General features: G+C 40.6%; 1 protein-coding gene across 3 annotated transcripts in view; it reads left to right on the top strand.

Moving 5' to 3' along the window:
* Positions 1–10,091: 10,091 nt before the first annotated feature.
* The window catches only part of GLRB (glycine receptor beta), a 71,786-nt gene continuing 59,857 nt past the window's right edge, over positions 10,092–22,020 (top strand). For 2 of the 3 annotated variants that reach the window (XR_010091254.1, XR_010091253.1), the window contains exon 1: positions 10,092–10,884. The gene's annotated coding sequence lies outside the window, so the exon portion shown is untranslated. The remainder of the gene's footprint in view (positions 10,885–22,020) is intronic. The other variant, XM_063458239.1, reaches the window with a different exon arrangement.

Genomic DNA, 22,020 nt, shown 5'->3' with positions numbered 1-22,020 from the left:
CATGGCCACTTCACAACACTGGGGTGGTCATGTGTCAAGATAACTATAAGGGAAACCACACACACACACACACAGACTCTAAAATACAACAGTGGTATAGATGCCATTTTACCGGTTCTTAGAGTAGCTGGACTTTATGTATCGAATAGTCAAGGAAAGATCCAAGGGCAAGGGAAAGAGACATCAGGTAAATGTAAGACAAGCCAAAATACAGGAACACGAAGAGCAGACTAAATGAGTAACAAGCCATGGTCAATGAAAGCAATACTTCAGAATACAATACACACTATTGGGCTAAACAAATAGGCCCATGCCTACAAGTAAATAGCTGTAGAATGGCTGTAGTCAGTGAGTGCTGAGAGACCCAATTCATTTTTTTTTAACAATTTGTTCAGTGCTGCCAAATTATCATTAAGTGTCGCACCATCAGATTCCGGCATCAATGATCATAAAGAGAAGCGTGCAGACAGCATGCAGCATCTCTCATGCTACCGAAGCGGTGAGCGGGTGCCTCAGAACAGGTAAGTATTACATCATGGTGCTTGGAGTAACCCTTTTAAGTAAATTATCTTTTCAGTTTCACTTTCTGCAAACTGTATAATTGTAATTTGCCCATTATCGTTCCTGTTTCTGAAAGTACTGTCATTTCATTGATGGAAAATATGAACTAAAACTCCTGAGTAGAGGAGACCACACACATTCTCCAGACTGTGGATATAGAACCAGTTAAATAAACATGTATTGTATTATGTAAATGTGTTAAAAAAAATTAGATTTCTTATACCAGGAGGGCATATTATTGAACTGATAATTAATAACGGCAACTTGAAAGCCCATTACACTTCTGCATCTTTTGGAGAACATTTAATGAAGACTGGTGGTGGACCCCTTGGGAGTCTTCTTTTCAAACTTGCCAAGTAAGCCCAGCTGCTTTATAATCATTGTAGTTATCTTTCACAGAGTTGGTAGTATGTGTGTGCAGGTTAACCCTGCACACACTGTCCTTGACTCATACATTAGAGTTTCCATTATTGCATGAATCAGAGACACATTTTTAAAATGCATAAATCTTGGGAACACCGTAGTGTCGGGAACATAAAAATGTAGTCTTTAACTGTTTTGGTGACGGCCCTCCTTAGATTGCTTAGGAAAGTTATTTTTTATATTTTTTATTATTCTTTATTTTTGGCATGCATGAGAGTTACAGGCAGTCTCGCTATGCCCCAACAGCCTAGACAAGGCGAGTAATAGCATAAAGCATAACAATGTAGGCATACATGAATAACTGCAGACATTTTTTGTTTGGAAATCAAGAGTGGTGCAAGCTAAAGACATGAATATAGTATAGTTAAGGTAATAATGTGGAATAAACAAGGAGTATTAGTAGGACATTCGTCGGGTTAAAACAGGCTATGAGAACGTTGCATAAATACCAATGGCCCCGCTTATTAGGTGTGTCAGTGGAGAGAAATCAAAAGTATTGGAAACATATGTCAGACCAACTGACTGCATAAGGGGTCGTAATAAAAGAACACAGGCTTATACATTAAGAGACATACTATTAGGTGAGATTATTAGCTTGGTTATGGTATTAATTGACATAGTGTAAGGTTGCTTGTTGAAGAGTTATATCCTATACTATTACTAGTGAGGGTAAGCAGAGTCTAGTGTTAAGAGAGAGATAGTAGAAGATAGTGCCTCAGGTTTATAATAATGCACAATACCATCTAGAGATTGTTTAGCTTAGCGGTGAGTATGAAAGAAAGAGGTGATTGAAATGAGTTAAAAGAGACATATTTACACTAAAATAATGGTTGCTTGTGTGTGGGCTGATTGTGGGTTTAGGCTCCAGTCCTTAGAGCAAGTCAACCTATGCCCTTTGTTTCCCGCTGGTTGACTCGGCTGGCTGCCGTTGCGTTCAGGGTACGAGAGCCCCTCTGGTCCCCAGCTTGATGGAGGGCCGTCTTCATTGCCCCAGGGAAGGTGTTTTTATCCACATTTTCTTCCACTCTGTGTTGGTAGTGCAGCAGGTGGCCCCACCTCCATGGCTGAGATAATTAATCTTGATGATCTCAGCCGATAAAATGCTTTCCCATTGAAAAGCTTTAGGAGGCTATTGGACAAGCACAGCAAAACACTGTGCTGTGCCAATAAGCACCTCCTCATAGAGATGCATTTAACTAAGCAACACTACTAGTGGCCATCTGAGTGACCACCACTAGAGGTTTTCCTAGCAGTAAAAAGTCAGTGTTTACATTAAAAAACATGCAGGGACAGGCTATAGACACCAGAACTACTGCATTAAGCTGTAGCGGTTCTGGTGACTATAGTGTCCCTTTAACTGCTTTTGAAATGTATGTGATTCAAATGCACTGGCAATAAATCGACTAGAATTTAGCATGAGGACATGCAGCTTTGACTTTTTAGCAGTCCTGTCTGCAAGCTCTGTGGTTCTGTACATGTCGTTCTCTAAAGTTTAATATTTGGTTGCTTGCGTGTGGGCTGATAATGGTTGCTTGTGTGTGGGCTGATAATGGTTGCTTGCGTGTGGGCTGATTGTGGGTTTAGGATCCAGTCCTTAGAGCAAGTCAACCTATGCCCTTTGTTTCCCGCTGGTTGACTTGACTGGCTGCCGTTGTGTTCAGGGTACGACAGCCCCTCTGGTCCCCAGCTTGATGGAGGACTGTCTTCATTGCCCCAGGGAAGGTGTTTTTATCCACATTTTCTTCCACTCTGTGTTGGTAGTGCAGTAGGTGGCCCCACCTCCATGGCTGAGATGATTAATCTTGATGATCTCAGCCGATAAAATGCTTTCCCATTGAAAAGCATTAGGAGGCTTTTGGGCAAGCATAACAAAACACTGTGCTGTGCCAATAAGCACCTCCTCATAGAGATGCATTTAACTAAGCAACACTACTAGTGGCCATCTGAGGTACCACCACTAGAGGTTTTCCTAGCAGTAAAAAGTTAGTGTTTACGTTAAAAAGCATGCAGGGACAGGCTATAGACACCAGAACTACTGCATTAAGCTGTAGCGGTTCTGGTAACTATAGTGTCCTTTTAACTGCTTTTGTATTGTATGTGTTTCCAATGCACTGGCAATAAATTGACTAGGATTTAGCATGAGGACATGCAGCTTTGACTTTTTAGCAGTCCTGTCTGCAAGCTCTGTGGTTCTGTTCATGTTGTTCTGTAAAGTTTAATATTTCTTTAATTTGTGCAGTGTCTGAATGATTACTTGGTTTGTTCCTTTATCTATACCCATCCAGTTCCTCTCCCTGCCCTTATCTGTACTTCTCTTCCTATTAAAAAACCTTGTATTCCTATATTACTCTCTCCCTTTCAAACCCCTCTGTATTCACTCCTTTTCGGGCACCATTCATTCATTTTTAGAGGAATTCTATAATTGGAAAAACAGATTTTTTTTTTCATGTTTAATAAATCGTTAAGATGGAGTTTTGCCAAATGTTACACAATTAGAACAGAAAATGCAACTTCAATTTTAAAAAGACTGTAAGAAATTGAAAGCATATGTAATATTATACTTAAAGGGATCCTATAGTGCCAGGAAAACAAACCCGTTTTTTTGCCACTATAGGCTCTTGGAGAGTCCCCTTCCCTCGGGGCCCCCCACCCTCAGCGCTGAAGGGGTTAAAACACCTTCAGCCATTTACCTTAATCCAGCACTGGGCTTCCTCGTTGATGGTGACCTCTCCTACCCCGCCGACATCAGCTCCCGAGTGGAGATGAATGTGCATGCGCGGCCAGAGGTGCGAGCATTCAAACCCGCCCATAGGAAAGCATTACTCAATGCTTTCCTATGGGAATCTTATTTGAAGCTGGACTCAGTGATGACGTCCAGCATCATGTAAGTGCGATTTACTCAGTGTAAATCGCGGAAGCACCTCTAGTGGCTGTCAGGGAGACAGCCACTACAGGCTGGATTAACCCTGCAAAGTATATAACAATTTCTCTGAAACTGCTATGTTTTCAGCTGCAGGGTTAAAACTAGGGGGACCTGGCACCCAGACCATTACATTGAACTGAAGTGGTATAGGTACCTATAGTCGTCCTTTAAAATGTGAGATACTCAAGAATATAGATAGTAAAGAATTGTAGATTATTCTACCTTTCATAAAGAAATAGTCTTAATTGTAATAATGACAGGAGGTGAATATTTTGCTCTCTTTACTTTACTTTCTTTACAAACAGAAGTAAACAAACAAAAAAAAGTTTAACCAATCAAAACTTAGAAAAAAAAGTGTATAATAGGCAGGGCACAAGGAGTCACTTCCTCTTTCTTTGTCTTTATAAAGTCCAACCTGAACTGATTCTCAAAAACACAGAACTTTTGCAATCTGTACTTCATAAACGAAAAAGAAACTTAAACAAGTGTCATGCTCCACAGACCTACAGGAATATATTTCGCAGATTCTCCCAAAATTACACTGAAAAAGAGGAGGTGAAGATCATAAAGGAAAGGAGCTTCAAAACTTTTCTCATGTCTGAAACCTATCATCGTATGACCATTTAAATTGCTGAACAAAAACTACTAATTTCTATAAATTTATTATGTATTAAACCATAGGATAAACAAGAATATTATGACATAATAAATTACAACACTAATGCCAAAATAAAACAAACAATATTTGACAGGGACAACAAAATATAAAATAAGGGCAAGAAAATTATTAAAGAGATACTATAGTCACCAAAACAACTTTGGCTTAATTAAGCAATTTTCGTGTATAGGTCATGCCCCTGCAGTCTCACTGCTCATTAATCTGCCATTTAGGGGTTAAATAACTTTGTTTATACAGCCCTAGTCACACCTTCCTTCATGTGACTTCCTAAGCACTTCCTGTAAAGAGTCATCTATTGCTTACATTTCCTAAATTGCAAATTATGTTAAATTGACAAATGTCCCCAATTGAAGACTCAAACTTCCAAAACTCAGTAAAAGGACACCAGATATAATAAATCAATGGATCTTTCCCAATAGAAATGCCCTGAGTAGGTGTGAGGTCTCCCGTACTTACCTAGTCGGTTGAGCTGTTGAGCTGATCCAGCGGACCACCACTCCTGTGCATGAAGACACTCAAGTCAGCATCTTAGATTCCGGCAAGTAAGCGCTCGTCCATTTTTTGTGACGTGGTGCACATGAGTCGGCGTCATTGCGTCAGAGTGGCTCTAACCACTAGAGACCAACAAGTTCTCACATTTTGGGGGTGTAGTTTTGCTAAACACACCCCCAAAGGTAAAAAAAAACTACAGTCAGCCCAAGGCATAGAGCCCTGCTGTAGTTCCTATGGTTCCGCTGACACAATAGTGCATACCTTGGTTTGTGTATTGTATTTTTTGGTATTGAGACGACTTTGTCTTGGCTACTCTGTTTCTCTGGTTCCCTTGACCAGGCATTGTTTCTCGTTTAGTGATTTTCTGGATTCCTTTGACCTTGGCTTGTTCTGAAATTCCTGTTATTTATCCTGTCAAGGACCTGTTTAGGGACCTTTTTTCTGTCTCTATTCCTCTGGAGGAATACAGTCTGCGTATTGGGTATCACGTTACTGTAGGAACATGAGGTGTCATGATGGCGGAACGAAAAAGGTTTCAGTCCTGTAAGACTTAGTGTCAGAGAGGGAATTTACAATGGCATGGAGAAGGGCCATAAAGGAATTCGAGACTTGATGCCAAACAACAGCTACAGTGCCTTGCAAAAGTATTCAACCCCATGACATTTTTACCCATTTTGTTACATTACAGCCTTAAGTTCAATGTTTTATTAATCTACATTTTATGTGATGGAACAGAACACAATAGTCTAAGTTGGTGAAGTGAAATGAGAAAAATATATACATAAAACTATTTTTTAGAAATAGAAAACCGAAAATTGGCATATATTCACCCCCTTTGTCATGAAGCCCATAAAAAGCTCTAGTGCAACCAATTACCTTCAGAAGTCACATAATTAGTGAAATGATGTCCACCTGTGTGCAATCTAAGTGTCACATGATCTGTCATTACATATACACACCTTTTTTGAAAGGCCCTAGAGGCTGCAACACCTAAGCGAGAGGCACCACTAACCAAACACTGCCATCAAGACCAAGGAACTCTCCAAACAAGTAAGGGACAATGTTGTTGAGAAGTACAAGTCAGGGTAAGGTTATAAAAAAATATCCAACTCTTTGATGATCCCCAGAAGCAGCATCAAATCTATCATAACCACATGGAAAGAACATGGCACAACAGCAAACCTGCCAAGAGACGGCTGCCCACCAAACTCATGGACCGGGCAAGGAGGGCATTAATCAGAGAGGCAGCACAGAGACCTAAAGTAATCCTGAAGGAGCTGCAGAGTTCCACAGCAAAGACTGGAATATCTGTACCTAGGACGACAATAAGCCGTACGCTCCATAGAGTTGGGCTTTATGGCAGAGTGGCCAGAAGAAAGCCATTACTTTCAGCAAAAAACAAAATGGCACGTTTTGAGTTTGCGAAAAGGCATGTGAGAGACTCACAAAATGTATGGAGGAAGGTGTTCTGGTCTGATGAGACTAAAATTGAACTTTTCGGCCATCAAAGAAAACGCTATGTCTGGCGCAAACCCAACACATCACATCACCCAAAGAACACCATCCCCACAGTGAAACATGGTGGTGGCAGCATCATGCTGTGGGGATGTTTTTAAGCAGCTGGGACTGGGAAACTGGTCAGAGTTAAGGGAAAGATGGATGGTGTTAAATACAGGGATATTTTTTAGCAAAACCTGTATCACTCTGTGCGTAATTTGAGCCTAGTCAAAGCCCAGACCTCAATCCAATAGAAAATCTGTGGTCAGACTTAAAGATTGCTGTTCACAAGTGCAAAACATTCAACTTGAAAGAGCTGGAGCAGTTTTGCAAGGAGGAATAGGCAAAAATCCAAGTGGTAAGATGTGGCAAGCTTATAGAGACTTATCCAAAGTGACTTTGAGCTGTGATTGCCACAAAAGGTGGCTCTACAAAGTATTGACTTTAGGGGGTTGAATAGTTATGCACATTGACTTTTTCTGTTATTTTGTCCTATTTGTTGTTTGCTTCACAATAAATTAAAAAAAAAAATCTTCAAAGTTGTGGGCATGTTCTGTAAATTAAATGATTCAAATCCTCAAACAATCCATGTTAATTCCAAGATGTGAGGCAACAAAACACGAAAAATGCCAAGGGGGTGAATACTTTTGCAAGACACTGTATACTAGGTATGCCACACAACAAGGTAGCTGCATCTTGTGCCTGGGGCCCACAAATCACACAGCAGGTCCTTAGCTGTTTGCAATAGGTCTAAGACATCTCAATAACCCCTGAAATATTCCAGCCAACTAGTTGCAGTTTATCTTGTATCATAGGATGATGGTTCCCTTTGGGATCAGTGATAAGAAGAGGATATACAGGAATCGCCAGAGCCTCTGTGATCAATAATTCCAATACATCTGTAACCAAAGGTTGGCTCTGCCATAACTCTGTATCAGTCACTCCTGGAGAAAGGAGTTGCAACTATCTGGATCCAAGAGCCAACTGAAGTATCATTGCACTTGTTAATTTGTCCGGGCCGTCAACAGGTAATGGATATGAACTTTGTTCAGCTAATGAAAAATGTTTCTGTCCAACTTCCATTTGCTGGTATCACCACTGTGTCTAGAGAACCAGTCCTGACAGTTGTTCATGTGCAACAGTATACAACAATTCGACACATCCTTTTGCCAAGCTCCGAGTGGCAAATGAGCCTGCAATCAATACAAGACAATTGATGTCTAAATGACCTAAAACTCACCCATGCTCCTCCTGTCAAGCAATTTGTGCAAGTGGCTCCCCAGTCCCACAGACTGCCATTTGAATCCAGAATAAAATCTGGCTTTGGTCTGAATATTGCTCAACCATTCTAAGTTTGCATATGAAGTAGCCACCACTTGACATCTGAGTGTATCTCCTGAGTCACTGATATAGACTAGTCATAGGAAGGGTGTAACCAGAGACAGCTTTCAGGCATTGCATTGCCCAATAGTGCAGGGGACCTGGGAAGACCGCCTGTGTTGATGAGGAGTCCTACTATCCTGGTTTAGAGCCGTAGAAGAATTGCCTCGTGAGCTAACACCCTTTATATTTGTTAACGGATTTTGATCTTTTGGTGAGGCAATTTTAGTATGCCGGAAAGGGAGTCTATTTTAAACCCTATACATTATATTAACTGTGTTGGAGACAGAGCTGATTTGTCTGGATGGAATTCTTACTTGACCAGTAAAATGTTGCTGAAGAATCCTCTTCCGAATCTGGAGCTTTTTGGATAGCGCCTTTGCAGAACAAAAAGAATATTGCCTTTTTTTGAATTAGTTGTTTGCTGAAGTCGATTTGTCTGTAAGGGCAGCGGTTTCTGATCCTGGATCGGCGATGAGTGGAACTCGATTATGTAGCCCTGGACTGTCTGAAAAATCCATGTGTCCATAGAAAAGAGTATCCAATTCTATAAGAAAAGGAAAACTTGACTTGCAGTTAGACTGGAAATAAGGATCTAAAACGATAAGGCTTACCTGCTGGCATACTTTGTCTCAGTATATCTATTGACTGGCTGGAAATTTCTGATTTTATCATTATGAAATACAAATTTTTCAGGGAGGTGACAGTGCCGCTTCAAGGATCAAACAATTAAAGATGCTTTGTCACTTCTGAGTATTCAAAGATATTGTAATACACACTAGGACAACCTTGGCTTATGGGCAAGTCTGAGGTTGACAAAAGATGACAAAAAGGTGATCTCACGGGATTATCTGTAGACCTCAGTGTTGTACTCTTAGAGTACAGTGTGTGAGAGTACAGTACTGACGTGGCTTCATCTGCCAGGAGCTGAATACAGTCCCCAGGAAGAAGGTGGTGTCAGCTTCCTCTGCAGCCCATCCATTAATAGAGCTGCCACCTTTGGTTGTCTTTGCAAAATAAACCCATTCACAGCGTCTATAATATTAATAAAATGTCTTATTATAAAGTACCACCACACAGCGCAGTGTTTTTTTGTTTTTTGTTTTTAATCAATGGGCCTATTTTATGAGCATGGGCCTGGTGCTGCAGATCCACCAGATCCTATGTTAATCCGGCACTGAGTGCAGACAGGAAGGACCCCGAATCCATAACAGGGCCAGATAAATCAAACCATGTGTAAATGGTTTGTTAACTCTCTGTGGGATACATCGTGTGAATCCTGGCACCCTAACCACTATAACACACTGCAGAGGTCATAGTTCTTCCCTTTAAAATATAGTATTAACAGCACTTTAAAAAAAAAAAAAAATGTATACAAGATGGGTTTTGAGGTAAATTGAGACTGATGGTAAATAATCAGCAATTGTTTGGGATATTCAATTTGCATTCGTCTCAATCATTCCTAGGGTAGAATTTAAAGAACATGAACAATCATACAATGTTGCAGTAAAAGTAACATTAGACTAAAAAAAAAAAATGTGTTTCAAATTGGCTCTGCACACAATCTGTGATGATTTCAGCTGGTTATTTTTTCCACTTGGTTTTTAATTTGGAGATTTAGAATTTGGAGATTTAGAGACTCTTCTCTTCGCAATATTATTTAGGAACTCAATTTGGGAAAACATTCTAATTTATTTAGCGGTGCAAGGATTAGTTTGTTTTTTTTTCCAAGCTGGTCCTAACTCCTATGTAGAAAATATCACATCAGTAATTAGAAATCCCCTTCATGTAGCTGTGTTTAACATATGCTATGTCTGCACATATCCCTCTCTTTTCTATCCAGGTAAAAGAGCCCTGCAAATCTATAAACTCATCAGTGAAATGCCATATTCATAAAAATTATATATTTTTTCTTAATAAAAAAGTTAAAGGGATAGCCTGCAGCTCCAAATGTTACGATGCAATAATGTAATACTATGTTGAACAAATTGTATACATGGCTGATTAGACTGGATATTCAAAACAAAGATTATCATTTTGATTTTGTATATTTTTAGAAACAATCAATAAAAAATCATGATGGCTCTGTAGACAGGTCCACTGACTAGTACTAGCAGACCTTTATCAATATAAACACACACAGGGTACCATGTGTAAAACAGAAACACACAGTCCTGGGGATCAAAGATGCACCGCTGATAGCTTTTGCAATAACTAATGCACCCTGCTGCCTCCCCCCACACAGATGTGTCTGTAGTAACTACTCTGTATAGCTCAGCTCCCCCTCCTCCTGCATCAGCCCCAGCACTGACTGCTTCTGCTGGAAAACCCAGAGCAGGCATAGGAGAAGCCCTGCTGGAATAGCTGCAGCTACTAAGCTAGGAGGCATCCATTTACAAACAACATGGAATGGGTGCATTAGGACGAAGACATGCATCCCCCATGGTCCTTGCTGTGATGTCTGTGCTGGCACGCTGCTCCAGTGATGCTCCTATTTGTGTCTTGCTGCACTTGCTTTGCAGCTAATGATTAATTGCACTGCTCTGGGGCCTCTACTGCGCATGCTGCAGGTAGAGACAGTGCTCCTCCATCTTATGCTTCCTGCAAATGCAGTTACCAGGACACATCCTTTGGAAAAAAAATAAAAAATAAAAGAAAGAAGTCTGGGCAGCTTATTTATTTGATGCCCATCTGCCTGACTCTGAAGATTGGAATCTGATAACAGTATCCACAGAACAAAAAAGGAAAGACAAACAATGCAAGGCTATAGGCAGCCTGGAACACTGTGATTCTTCTTTCTGGGACATTTCCTCCATCATGCATGGTTAAAGGGACATTAGCATTTGCATATTGCTTTTAAAATGGATGTTTATTTATGTAAACAGTGCATCTGAAGACAAGCTGTGTTCTGTGAGCAGTTAACCAGTGGGTAAGTGATGTAATCCTATCCCTTCCACTGCATTACGTTTGTAAATATGTTTTCTTTTTTTTAAATCTTATGCTTTGCTGTTACGCCTTTCTAGGGACTTTAATTTTTTGGGTTTAGGGTATGGCAATGCTGGCTAATTGGTCTAGTCAGGCAATAGCTGCAAGATACAGCAAGAGGGAGGAGGCTAAAACCCTCCAGGCAGCTACTGTTGTGATTCACGAGGAACTCAATAAAGTTTTATGGATTTGAATATCTGCCGCAGGGTGTGCTGTGAGTTGTAGTCCTCCGTTTTGTACTCGACTACAAGGCGTGATGTCACTCTGCTGTATGCTCTGGGATGAAATACTGTATCCATGAGGTCAGGCTTTTTTACATTGCAGCAGTATAAACAATGTTTATTGATGTCATTTGTTTCTTACAATTTTGGGTACAAAAACAAACAAACAAAAAATACAGTTATTTGTTTTATAAAATGTAACAACATGCTAGAAGACAGATTATTCACCCTATTGTTTTTTAATTTATGATCTCCAGTGAACGAGGCAGGCTTTATAATATGTAGCATTAAATCATATAAATAATTGAGTATTGTCTCAAATCAATAATGACATTACATCAATAGCATGTAGTGAAATTCTATGCATACTGAAAGGCTTCTTCAGCCAGAGGACCACCACTATAAACCCCATCTGTTTTGAGGTTCATCTAGTGGTTTCTATTGAACCATACTGCAATCATTATTTGATGTGTAGAGTTGCAGATAACTCACTCTACATTATTGGTGAGCTTGGAATGCTGGTAAGGCTTGGAATGCTAAATGTTGACATTGTTACAAAATTGATCTAGTATTTTGACATCTCAATGAGAACTGTTTGGATGGATAACCAATATGGAGGAACAGGATACATACATATCATATACCAGCAAAAAAGTGGCTTATTCATGCATGATTGTCATGCGTTTTTAGACATTTTATTAGGTAACCCCTAGCCCACGGTGTGTGCATTTGTCATGATGGGATCTTGAAGATTGAAAATTGAAAATTGTTTACTTACTCATTGTTTCTATTCTAAAATATATTAAAATAACACTCTAATCTCTTTTAGAAGGTAATTGAGTATCCACTTTTTCTTACCTTATAAAAGTGCCTATTTAAAGAGAAATATACACTTTTATAAAGCATTTATCTTTTGTGATCCAGACTGTGAGGGTGTCCTTCCTGACTTGTTGCGAGCACTTGCTCAAAGACTGTTTGAGGATTTTGATAGAGAAGCATTGGATTCAGTACTTCTTTATTATGAGAAGCATTGGATTGACCATAGAGATCCTCCCTAAAGGTGATCTCACAGAACAGAGGGGATTTGTGGCAAAGAGATCTTCTTGCCACTGGATAAAAGGTAAGTTACTTTTTTTTATTTTGTAGGAAAGAGGGACAAGAAATCTAAATATGCAACATTCTGGAATTATATATAAATGTATTTTTTTAGATTGCTACAGTGTTCCTTTAAAGGGGTACTTTGAGCACCATAGCCACTACACCACTATTATACACTATTAGTTATTTAAGCATACAAACAAATATCGCTTAATGAAACAGTTTTGGTGTATAGATCATGCCCGTGTTGTCTTACTATTCAATTCCCTGCCAGTTAGGAGTTAAATCACTTTTGCATCCATGCAGCCCTAACCACACATTCCCTGACTGTGACTCACATGCATACATTATCAGTGAAAAAAAAATGGTTTTCTATTCAATCTCATATTACTGCACAGTGTGTTTACTTTAGACGTTATCTCCTACTCTGTTAATTGACCCTTAATCACACACACAAACCATGCTGTTGCAGGTTCTAGCAGGCTATCAACAGAGATAAAAAAAAAAGTAGGGATGCACCGAAATAAAAAATTCTGGGCTGAAACCGAAAATTCAGGATGCCCTTGGCCGGAAACCAAAACCGAAAATGACTTTTTTCCCCAAATGATTTGTGTATGACCTACACAAATCATTTGGGGAAAAAGTCATTTTCGGTTTTGGTTTCCAGCCAAGGGCATCCTGAATCTTGGGTTTCGGCCCAGAATTTTCATTTTGGTGCATCCCTACTTTTTTATCTTAGATTATGTAGTGTGTGTAGGGAATATAGTGAGGTGTGGGAAAGGGATGTATTATTATTATTTTATTATTATTTTATTATTTATATAGCGCCAACAAATTCCGTAGCGCTGTACAATGGGTGGGCTAACAGACACATAATTGAGATGAGACAACTGGACGTACAGGAACAGAGGGGGTTGAGGGCCCTGCTCAATGAGCTTACATGCTAGAGGGAGTGGGGTATAGTGACACAAAGGGTTAAAGTAGGGGGATTAAATAGTTTGTTAGAGAAGGGTTTATTGAGTGCTTGGTAGGTCATTTTTGACAGTTGCAGGAAAGGAGTCATGGGGTGGGGGATGAGAAGCCTGCTGACAGTTTAATTGATATGCTTTAATGAAGAAGTGAGTTTTCAAAGTATGTATGTGTGTAGGTTTTATAGTGTGTAGGGAACATGGTGTGGTGCAGTATAGAGTTGTAGTGTGTAGGTTATGTAGTGTGTGTAGGGAACACGATGTAGTGTAGGATAGGGATGTAGTTTGTATGTTTCTAGGTTATGTAGAGTGTGTAAGGTACATAGTGTGGAGTGGGCTAGGGATGTAGTGTGTGTATAGGGCACATAGTGTGGGGTGTGATAGGGGTGAAGGGCACATAGTGTGGGTGGACAGGGTTGTAGTATGGGTAGGACAGAGTGTTGGGTGGGATAGGGATTGTAGAGTGAGGGGGTGACAGGTGACAGAGCGTGGGAGAGAGGGAGTGACAGGTGGCAGAGTTAGGGGATGGCAGTGTGAGTGAGGGGGTAACAGGTGGCAGAGTGACGAGGCGGCAGTGAGGGAGGGGGTGACTGGTACAGAGTGAGAGGGTGACATAGAAAGGGAAGGGGTGGCAGAGTGTGGGAGGGAGGGGTGACTGGTGACAAAGTGAGTGAGTGGGTTACTGGTGACAGAGGGAGGGGCTGACTGTTGACATAGTGAGTGAGGGAGGGGGTGACTGGTGGCAGAGTGAGGGAGGAAGGGGGTGACTGGTGACAGAGTGAGGGAGGGGGTGTCAGAGTGACTGAGGGAAGGGTTGACAGAGTGACGCAGGGAGGGAGTGACTGGTGACCGTGACGGAGGGAGGGAGTTACTGGTGACAGTGACTGAGAGAGGAGGTCACTGGGGGCAGAGTGACTGAGGGAGGGGGTGACAGAGTGACAGTGACTGAGGGAGGGGGTGACTGGTGACAGAGTGGGTGACAGTGACTGAGGGAGGGGGAATGGGAGCAGAGTGACTGAGGGAGGGGGGACTGGTGGCAGAGTGACTGAGGGAGGTGGCGACAGAGTGACAGTGACTGAGGGAAGGGGTGACTGGTGACGGTGACTTGTGGCAGTGTGATTGAGGGAGTTGGTGACAGAGTGACTGAGGGAGGGGGTGACTGGTGACAGTGACTGAGGGAGGGGGTGATAGAGTGACTGAGGCAGGGGGTGACTGGTGACAGAGTGAGGCTTTTTTTTTATTGCCTTTTTTTACTGCCTGGTGGTCCAGTGGTCTGTCTCTCCAGTTTGCAGCTCTGCCAGGTGTGAGCTGCAGACTGTGCTATATATCGCGATATCCAGAAGTCAGAGCGCTGGTAACCCGCAGTAACGTTCTGATTGGCCAGAGATCACGAGATACAGGACAGTCTGCAGTTCACACCTGGCTGAGCTGCAGACTGTACTGGCTCTCTCCCCGGGCAGACGGAAGGGGCCTTGCACCCGACTGCACACGGGGCAAGCCGTCAGTCCCCTCCCGATGTCAGGTCCTCGGTCATGGACCGAGGACCTGACAAGTCACTCTGCCCTAAGGCACTGTGCTACTAGCCCGCAGCATGGCTGAAAAGATAAATTAACTACCTGCATGTCCCGGGCATCAGGTGATAGTAATTGCGCATCCCTGGTAATTTACGGCACATTAGCACCCGTTTTTGGCCGAAATGGGATAGGCCCATTTTCGGCCCAAAATTTCGGCCGCCAAATTTCTGTGCCCGAAGCACCTCTAGTTGCCGTCTGAGGAGTGGCCACTGGAGATGTCCCTAGGCTGTAATGTAAACATTGCCATTTCTCTGAAAAGGCAGTGTTTACAGCAAAAAGACGGCAGGGACTGACTGTACATTACATTAAGCTGTAATTGTTCTGGTGACTATAGTCTATATAAGGAAAAGATTTCTTCAGTATAATAAAAATGCATAATTCATGACATGGCTGATATCCCTATAGGAACAGAATTCGAGAATGTCTAAATCCTGGGTTAAATAGTGAAAATATAGACTGCAAACTAAGAGTACTTAGTACTCAGGCCTTATGCTATTAACCAGGTTTGAAAGTTACTATCCACCGCAAGTCTGCAGGGTTCATGGAATACACACCAGGAGTGAATTTCTACTCACCAAGGTTACGAATTTCACTAGCCAATGGCTAGTGTTGGGTGGAAATTAATTAAATTAATTAATAACATTTTCTAGTTGTCAGATACTCGGGAGTGTATGTTTTTTCAACAGCAGTTGTCAAAGTGGGATAACCAGTTTATGATATTGATGGTTGAATCATGGAGATGTAATTCACTTGTGGACCAAGGCATGCTTAAAGGAGAAAAATATTTTCAAAATATAACTGCTTTTTTTTGCCTTCATCAACAGATTATACTATTACATTAAACCAGGGCAGGACAGGAAAAATAATTTGGTCCAGGCATTTTTAAATCTCAGTGGCCCAGTGAGAAGGGGACAGGGCCATCTAGGGTGGTATTTTGTCATCACCAGGGACAAGCATGCCAACTTTCAAAGTGAGCATGTTGATTCTTCCAGGGCAGCCCATGTGCATGACTGATGAAGAGCTCTTGCATCCAAAAAATGCCCTGTAACTGTTCCACGCAGCACAAGCAAATTTAATGATACGCTTGTAACTTGTCCCTGGTGTCTCCATAAGTGAGATACCAGAGGACAAAAGTGCCAGGAAAGTGTATTGTGAATGTGTTTGGAGGCTGCTTGTGGGACTGTGTGTGTGTGTGTACAGTGAGCTTATTGTGGTGTGGTGTGGTATTTTATGTTACTAGGTTGGTTTCAGTTGGGTTTTGTTTGTGGTATAAAATGTGTGGCTTGGCCCTGTAGAGAGTGAGAGTGTGTTTGTATAGGGGTCCTAATATGTATAGGGAATGTAGCGAATGTGTTTATAGGGACTTTATTGTATGCGTCTATAGGTAATGTAGTGTCTGTATTTGCATTCAGGGGATCCAGAGTGTTAATGACAGGAATAATCAAGTGTGTGTGTAGGGGACCCAGATTGTGTACTCAGGATCTAGTGTGTGTGTATTTATAGGATCCAGGGTGTGTGTAGGGGATCCAGAGAGTGTATATGGGGTGTAGTGTGTGTAAGTTGTGCAGTATGTGTATAAGGGATGTAGTGTGTGTGAGTCGTAGAGTGTGTGTAGTATAAGAGATGTAGTGTCTCCAGGGGATCTAGTGTGTAGGGATGCAGTATGTGTGTGGGTTGAAATGTGTGTGGGTGGTAATGTGTGTGAGGGTTGCAATGTGTGTAGGGATGCTGTATGTGTGTGGGTAGCAATGTGTGTGAGGGTTGCAATGTGTGTGGGTGGCAATGTGTGTTGAAGGCGTGTAGTGTTTGTGAGAGATATGTGTGTGTGAGGGGTAAAATGTTTGCATGGGGGTACAGTATCTGAGTGAGGGGTGCACAGTGGGTGAGGGGTACAATGTGTGTGTGAGAGGTACAGTGTGTGCGTGAGGGGGGGGTTATAATGTGTGCTGGGTGTCTAGTGTGTGTAAGAGCGGCACAGAATGTGAATATTTGTTTGGAGATGATGTAGTGGGGGGGGCAGATGTTTTTTAATAAAAAAAAAAAAAAAAACTTTACATCTCCTTTCCCTTCTTACCTTTGCCCAGGGAGGGGAAACATTCTAAATTCTGGTGGTGAGTGAGGTCTGAGAGTTGCAGGGGTATCCATGAGAACCCTCCGACCTTGTAAGAGTTTCTTTTTCAGGATTGGGCAGAGCTGTAGGATAGAGCCCCCAGATCCTACTCTCTGGATTTTAGTGTTAATGGGCCGGTAAGTGGCCTCATGGCACACAGCAGGGCCGCCTCTTGGACAGCGCTAGTGTCACGATTACTATATGACCCAACACGCTGAACTATGTAATACACAATGAACAAGGATAATGTATACCGGGCCTTAGAATGGCCGGACTTAACGTAATAAAGTATGGTCAAAATACTAGGCGAGGTCAGGGACACAGAAAGAGACACAACGGGGAAACAAGCCAAAAGTGAAGGATACTAGAAATATGGGAAAGTCAAAATACAAGCCAAAGTCAAATACCAAGAAGAACTAGAATAGGAATGCACTCTCTGTTAACCAACTAGTGAAAACCACGACAGGGCACTGACCAAATGCTATTTTGAGTTTAAATAACCCTCCTAAGGCTATGATTGGTTGTCCATCTTTGTTGAGGACGGAGGCGAGGCTGTATTGTTTTGTGGGAACGCAGGGGCCTGCGTTCATTAGAACGCCCCACCGGTCGGGGTCACTCCACAAGGGTGCTGAATGGCAAGCTGACTTGCCTTAGGTAAGTTTTTTATTATATTTACAGTGTGAAAGCAGCGATCGGATGCGGCCACGCTGTATGGAGGCGAGGGGGACATGACAGCTAGCCCATTAAGTTTGTCTTTCCTAACAATTTGACATAAAGCAGGATTCCATATTGCAGCTGTCTTTCTTGTGTTTTATTCAGGAAGAATAGTGATCTAAATGGTTGGTGCTTCCTTAGATGGCTTTTTTTTGTAAGACAGTGGAACTGCATTATCAAAGGTGCAGTTTAGTGCAGTAATTTTGCTTAGAGTCTAAGGCCGCGTGGGTTTATAAAAAAAAAAAAGTAATCTAAGACATCCCATCTTTTAATACCTTGGTGGTGGCCCTCTGGTAGCTGGGGCCACAGTTAGTGTCCCCAGACAGACAGATGAGCTATGAACAGTGTTCAAAGTGAGCGCTACTAATAGCCAAAAATACTATTTATTTCACTCACCATTTTCCAGGGTAAAAAAAAAAAGGATCTGACTAACAGGAGAGCTATGAGTGTCGCTGTTGCTGTAATTTTAAAAGTCACTGTCCACCCCCACAGCCTGGCACTGATCCCTCTAAAGTTTCAGGGAAACCATGGGGAGGTATCCCTGCTTGCCCCCTGCAGCACTAACAATGCTGGCTCTGCAGAGGGAATGCCTTGAGAGGTGGATTAGGAATGGGACTATAGGTAGGATTATGAGTAAAAATATGGTGAGTTACAATCATAGTTACATAGTTAGATAGCTGAAAAGAGACTTGCGTCCATCAAGTTCAGCCTTCCTCACACCTGTTTTTTGCAGTTGATCCAAAAGGCAAAAAAAAAAAAACCCAGTTTGAAGCACAATTTTGCAACAAGCTAGGACAAAAAAATCCTTCTTGACCCCAGAATGGCAGTCAGATTTATCCTTGAATCAAGCAGTTATTACCCTACATTGAAAGATTATATCCTTGAATATTCTGTCTTTGCAAGTATGCATCTAGTAGCTGTTTGAACATCTGTATGGACTCTGATAAAACCACTTCTTCAGGTAGAGAATTCCACATCCTGATTGTTCTTACAGTAAAAAAACCTTTCCTTTGCCTTATACGAAATCTTCTTTCTTCCAGTCTAAACGCATGGCCTCGTGTCCTATGTAAAGTCCGGTTTGTGAATAGATTTCCACACAATGGTTTGTATTGGCCCCGAATATATTTGTATAATGTTATCATATCCCCTCTCAGGCGACGTTTTTCTAAACTAAATAGGTTTAAATTTGTTAACCTTTCTTCATAGCTGATATGTTCCATTCCTTTTATTAATTTTGTAGCCCGCCTCTGCACTTTTTCTAGTGCCATGATATCCTTCTTTAGAACAGGTGCCCAAAATTGTACAGCATATTCAATATGTGGTCTTACCAGTGATTTATAGAGAGGCAAAATGATATTCTCGTCCCGAGAATGAATGCCCTTTTTCATGCATGACAATACCTTACTGGCCTTGGCCACTGCTGATTGACATTGCACATTGTTGCATAGTTTGTTGTCTATAACAATTCCCAAGTCCTTTTCGTGTGTTGTTATCCCTAATTCACTTCCATTAAGGGTATACGTTGCTTGTGTATTCTTTACGCCGAAGTGCATAACTTTGCATTTTTCAACATTAAATTTCATCTGCCATTTGAGTGCCCAGTCCTCCAGTCTATCTAAATCCTTCTGCAGCAAAGTAATATCTTGCTCACATTGTATTATTTTACAAAGTTTTGTGTCATCTGCAAACACTGAAACATGACTTTCAATGCTGTCTTCAAGATCATTTATAAAAATGTTAAATAGAAGGGGTCCCAGAACAGACCCCTGAGGGACACCATTTGCCACCTCTGTCCAGCTTGAAAATTTACCATTAACGACAACTCTTTGTATTCTGTTTTTAAGCCAATGTTCTACCCAAGAACAAGCATTTTCATCGAGACCGATTTCCTTGAGTTTGAACACTAATCTTTTGTGTGGAACTGTATCAAATGCCTTGGCAAAATCCAAATAGATCACATCCACTGCAACACCCTGATCTATACTTCTACTTACTTCTTCGTAGAATCCTTAGAGGTTGGATTAGGAGTTGGTTTAAGGTTTGAATTAGGGGTTGGATTATGAGTTGGATTAAAGCAGGTTGTAGTAGGGGTTGGATTAGGGAAAACATGTATACATATACTGTTTAACTTGAGAACAGTAGCAGAATATAAATATGCAGTGTTTGCAGTAGTGGGACACACTGCTTTTTATTATAGTCCAAAATAAAAAAACATGTACTAATTTGGCCTTGTGCTTTGTGATTAAATGGTTAAATTAAAAGTGTCAAAATTATCTTAATTACATGGCCTGGGGTGTACTTTCTACAAATATATACATGTAGTGGTTTTTGGATTCTGTGACTACTATTTAACTTGTAATTTCAATATTCCAAATTTTGCAACGTTTTAGCTTTAAAACCATACTTTACTCCTTGCACCATTAGTTTTATAACTTCTAAACATTAATTTAAATCCTAGGCATATTGGGCATTTTAGCAATCAGGACTCATTGGTGAATCTATTTCGTTTGTTTTCTTTATTTGAACTTGGTTTGTAGAGATTATTGCATATGAAACTGAGAAAAAAAATGTTTTTTTTTTTCTATTTTTGTATCCCATTTTTCTTGGGGGGTGCGGAAAGCCCAGGTGCTCTGTAGATAGATTGGGCGTTCAGTGCTAGGCTCTGCCCTAGACCCATTCCCATATTGTTAGACTCCACCCCCTAACAAAATTAGAGGAGCGGGATCGACCGGAGGGGTCAGTGCTTTTTGCTGAACAACCCACCTATCGACACAGCACCTGGGCGAACATTACTGTTAATATGCAAACATTATTATGTCACTTGAACTTAGAAATAAAATCAGATCTGCGTGTAGTTTGAGAGCAAGATTTTAAACTACTTTGTTAATCATTATCAACAAAGGAGTTCACAGCATACCACAACAGTTATACATGTGGGCTTTACATGTTGGAATGGTTAACCAGATTACTCTGTTTCCTGATGTCATCTGCTTTTATAAGCTGCTAGTAAAACTAAAATATGAGCAATTGTACGCTAATTAAAGATGTTTTATGATAACCTTTCATAAAGATGACTTTAAAAGCGTGTAATAAAATATTAATTGTGTGTGTTTTATCTATGACCTTAAATAACTGTACATAAACATATTCCTATGTTTAGCACAACACATATTATAGTCATACTAATACAATGTATGTCTTATATTGTACATGGAAAGTAACAGTACAATGAAATGTAGAACACTTCTCCCAAATAGAAGCAGCAGCTCATCAGGCTAAATCTGTCTTTCCAGAGATATCACATATACAATAAAGCAAGAAAGTGAAACATGCAATATTTAAAAAAAAAAAAAAAAGGGGGTGGGTGGGTTAATGCTAGAAATGCATTTTGCATTGACGATAATGCATTCAAGCATCAAAGGGGTGTGTCATCCCATGTCAAAATGTGTCAAGATGTCACAGCCAGGCTATAGAAGTGCTTGCGTAGAGCATTAAGACTTTCTACAAACTGCTTCTGCAAACTGAATCTTTACCAGAGATCAATGGCTACAATTTGTTTCTTTGTAACAGCATCGTTTACATCATTATCAATAAAAAAAAAAAAAAATTAGACATGTACAGTAGCTTGACTATACTCTAATGTTATTACTTACAAATTGTGCCTTGCTAGTATCTTGTACGGATTGTTGTTGATGTGCTTGTTATGGCTATTGTGGCCTCACAAGCTTGTCTGTTATCTTTGCACAACAAAATTTAAAAATGATAAAAAAAAAATCTTCAGACGTCTTCAATGATTGTCATAATATAGCTGCAGTATCATTGTCATGTCAATATGGTCAATGCGTAATAATTGTATCAGAGCAAAATACAAATAAGAGTAACACACAGAACCTGAAGGGGCTAACTATTTTAAAGCTTAACCTCTAATAACGTGCCTTTCAAAATAGGGAGAGGAGAAACGATATTGGGATCATATTGCAATGCCTGCATTTCTAAATACATAACTAAATACATTATAACAGGTAATTTTACTTCAGTAGGAGTATTGCAGGATCATGTGATCCCTACCTTTTTACACGTGGTCTACATTAAAAGTTACTTTATTCTTTTTTTTTTTTTTTCTTAAACATGCTTTATTTACATTTTTGCATAGATTACATATATTGCTTGAAGATGGTGGGAATACACAGTTAAAACAGTTCGATACAGAAAAAAAAGGGGAAACGGGTAATAAAGAACAAAGATATCGTTAGCAGAGTCATATAACAGGGTAGTTGCATTATGTGTACATCTTACCATAAGCAGTAAGCAGATGATAGAGTTAAATTATGCAAATACGGGACTAGTAATTACAACAGTTGGGAACATGCTATTGTAGGGTAGGGTGAACGTCAT

Source organism: Pelobates fuscus, chromosome 6 (genome assembly GCF_036172605.1).
Source record: "Pelobates fuscus isolate aPelFus1 chromosome 6, aPelFus1.pri, whole genome shotgun sequence".
Lineage (NCBI taxonomy): Eukaryota > Metazoa > Chordata > Amphibia > Anura > Pelobatidae > Pelobates > Pelobates fuscus.
Note: the sequence above shows the minus strand (reverse complement) of the source record. Positions and strands in the feature narration are given on the sequence as shown.